The sequence below is a fragment of the Gossypium hirsutum genome, chromosome A09, assembly GCF_007990345.1.
Source record: "Gossypium hirsutum isolate 1008001.06 chromosome A09, Gossypium_hirsutum_v2.1, whole genome shotgun sequence".
In the NCBI taxonomy this organism is placed as follows: domain Eukaryota; kingdom Viridiplantae; phylum Streptophyta; class Magnoliopsida; order Malvales; family Malvaceae; genus Gossypium; species Gossypium hirsutum.
Window position 1 is genome coordinate 52,561,361 of NC_053432.1, and position 3,933 is coordinate 52,565,293.

At 36.6% G+C, this 3,933-nt stretch overlaps 1 non-coding gene across 1 annotated transcript; it reads right to left on the minus strand.

Annotated features, from left to right (window-relative positions):
• Positions 1 to 3,552: 3,552 nt before the first annotated feature.
• On the minus strand, positions 3,553 to 3,659 carry LOC121206867 (small nucleolar RNA R71). The gene has a single exon (XR_005902039.1). It is a non-coding gene; the product is annotated as a small nucleolar RNA R71 (small nucleolar RNA).
• Positions 3,660 to 3,933: the final 274 nt, after the last annotated feature.

Genomic DNA, 3,933 nt, shown 5'->3' on the forward strand with positions numbered 1-3,933 from the left:
GGACTACAATGTTGATTAGGACTACTAGGATTACTAATGAATCTAAGATGACAACTTTCACCTATCTGGCTTTCAACACATGCAGCGCAATGTCTTGCAGTTGCTAAAGATGATTGTAGACGTTTTCTCCTTCTATCGACCTTAGTCTTATCCCCTACCCAATATTTTCTATTTCATCCAAGGATGTTGTCCCAGTCTATTTTTAGCTACTCAAGGTTACTCTGTTTCATCTAAATGTTGCCCCCTAATTAGGGTTCCCTGCTTGGCTTTTATAAGTTTCACCTTCTAAGGTAGGTCCATCAGCCCATGATCATTCCTTTATTTTCCAAGTAGAAATATCTGGTACACGTACATGTGGAGCCAAGAGTAGTACACTTTAAGTGTTGACTAGGCATCTTCCTAGCATTGCCAAGGCATTTGTGTTAGCAAACTGTCTATACTTTTCCATGGCAAACCATCAACCTTTGCTCTACACTCTACACCTGCCAAAAAATCGCCAAACAAATCCTTCCCACAAGCTATTAAAAGCAATATGTAATCACAATTAAGCGTAATCCAAGCTCCTCAATGCTATGCTTTAAAAGTGTCAATACAATATCCTAAAATTCAACTAAAAAAACTTAAGTATAGGGAATTAACTAAGTCTAAGGGCATGAAATATAACTCTTTTCTAGAGTTATTAGTTATATTAGAGATTTGAAATTTTTATCAGACCTCAAAGGTGATATCTGTTGTTTTGGGTTGGAGACTGCTAAGGGTGAAGATGTAGGGGAAGCCAAGTTAAAAGAGAAGCAGGGGATTAATCGATTGGTATTTGAATAGGGTTGGGACTCTAAGAAAGATACAAGGAAAAAAGAAGTTCAAGAATGGGTGCTAGACTCTCTTCATCCTTCGAAAAAGCTTGAGCAATTCGTCATTGAGAATTATGGTGGTGCGAAATTTTCCACTTGGATTGTAGATTCTTCCTTCAAAAATATGTTGTCATTGGAGCTTCGCAACGATAAAAATTACAAATCTCTACCATCGATTGAAAGGTTGTTGCTAAAAGATCTTTCAATTAGTGATTTGGATCAAGTACACAAGATTGGTACTGAGTTGTTCGGAGAAAATCAATCAAATGCTTTTGCATCATTAGAGTCTCTTTGTTTTGAAAATATGTTTAATTGGGAAGAGTTAGACCTATGTGAAGATGATGAGTAAGTATTGAAATTTCCCAACCTTTGTAAGCTTTCAATCAAAAGATGTCCTCTATTGTTGGGAATGTTGCCAACCATCCATTAATCCTTGCATAAACTTATTATCTATGACTCTAGAAGGCTGGTAGTTTCAATTTCAAGTTTTTCGCCTCTATGTGAATTAAGCATTGAAGGCTGTGAACAATTGGTGGATGAAGGCTCTTTTTCTATAGAGGAGGTTACCTTTTTAAAAAAGGTGTGATAAACCGTAAATTATACATATTTTTACCCCATGTTTAATGCATTTTATGGATGATTTCTCATTAGAATTGGTGAATTCGATGCTCCTAATGCTTTACTTTCATGTTTTATACTTAGGACAGCATAGGAGAGCGAAAGGAGCCAAAAACGAGCCAAAAAGGGACAAAACGGACCAAATCAAGAAGATTACAAGGCCTAAGCCTTGCCACACAGGTAGCTCACACGCTCGTGTCTTTCGAGGGTGTCGACCAAGGCTTTCACAATTCACACGGCTTGGCCATTGACCCACACGGTCGTATGCAATTTAACGGATCAAACACGGCCTGGCAATCACATCACACGGGCGTGTCCCTGCTGAGCCCAAGTTAAGTCCAATTTGGAAAAGGCCACTTTTAAGGGCTTCTAGGCAATCCAAAGCCTATAAATACACCTTAGAAGAGGAGGAAAAAGGGCGACGGAGAATAGGAGGTAAGGAATTACTCCAAGGAAGCCGATTGATCCATCTCAGAAGCTGTATTCATCATCAAGGCTGAAGATCTCTCTTCAATTCCCTTTGGGAGTTTTAGGTTTTCTTTATGTTTTGTATTTGTTATTCTTTTGAGGTGTTTTATTATTTAGTTATGAACTAAATCCCCTAAATACCTAAAAGGAATGAAACCTAAGATGAATCTTGTTATTATTTTCTGAATCGTATGATAAATATTTAACTTATTCTTAATAATGTGTTCTTAATTCATGCTTTAATATCTCAATATACTGATTCAAGACATGCTCTTATCCAGAGGAGGAATAGACCCTGTCTAAGAGTACTTTTGTCATAATTAAGCAAAGTGGACTGCGCGCCTAGAAATAGGGTGACAAGATTTTGTCGGATTAGGGTGAAACCTAATAAGGGGATCCATAGATCGAGTTAATGCAACCCTAGAGTGTTAATTAGAGAAAAGTCTCGGTTATTCAATCTAGGGATTAGACGTTATTAGTCTTTAATAGGGATAATAACATAACTTAAGGATCTCTACGGAACAAGTTGAATGAATAAATCGTCCGATTCGAAGCCAAAATAACAAGTAAAGTCTAGATGGATTTTTCCTTAGGTATTGTCTCAAGTCAATCGATTTTCCCAAAAGCAATTCTCCAATTCTTTTCTCTGTGTGTTCTTAGTTTAGATAATTAGTTAATTAAAACAAATAAACAACCCCTCTTTATTTTTAGGTTAAATAATAAAAAGATAGTTATTACTAGTACTTTTGGTTCCCTTGGGTACGATATCCTGGTCTTGCCATTACTATACTATTGTTCGATAGGTGCGCTTGCCTTTTCGTTGTGATAATAGTTAGTCTAGGTTTGATCTTCATTATAAATATTTATTACTTGTTACGAATCACGCGATCAAGTTTTTGGTGCCGTTGCTGGGGAAATGAAATATTAGGAACACTAAATTTTTATTACTTTAGCCATTTATTTTTCTTGCAATTTAATTTAATTTTTTTATTTTTTACTAATTAATTTACTTTTTCTTTCTCTTGGCAGGTTTTTATAGTTTATGACTAGAAGAAACCTGTCGGGACCATTACTTTTTGACGAAGAAATCGATCGCACAGTTTGTAGAAACCAAAGAGAAATAAGGCGCAGCTTACGATACACGGAGAACGAGAACGAAGACAATACTCAAACCCCAATCGAAGAGATGGCTAAAAACCAAGACAAGCAGCTACCTCCTGCAATTGCGGTTAATTAAAATCCTGCTCCACGTACTATATATGATTATGCTAAACCTTCTTTAATAGGAATTGAATCTAGCATAGTTAGACCGGCTGTAGCTACAAATACTTTTGAACTGAAACCTAACACAATTCAAATGATACAACAGTTTGTTCAGTTTGATGGTTTGCAGGATGAAGATCCCAACGCTCACTTAGCAAACTTTCTGGAATTTTACGATACATTTAAAATCAATGGCATTTCTGATGATGCCATACGTCTTCGGTTGTTTCCCTTTTCATTGAGGAACAAAGCTAAACAGTGGTTGAACTCATTACCACGAGGGTCAATTACTACTTGGGAACAAATGATCGAAAAATTTTTACTAAAATACTTTCCACCAGCTAAAATAGCTAAATTACGTAATGATATCTCTTCTTTTGTGCAGATGGATTTAGAAACACTTTACAATGCATGGGAGAGATACAAGGACTTACTAATAAGGAGCCCTCACCATGGGTTATCGCATTGCCTTCAAGTACAAACATTCCACAATGGTCTGAATCCCTCGACTCGGCAAATGGTTGACTCAGCTACTGGTGGAACCATCAACAATAAAACACTGAAAAATGCCTATGAGTTTATAGAGGAGATGTCACTGAATAACTATCAGTGGCAAGTTATGAGGACAAAGCCAACAAAAACAGTCGGCATTTATAACGTCAATTCAGTCACCATGCTCTCTAATCAGGTAGAGCTTCTCAATAAAAAGATTGATGGTTTTCTTAGTTCTACA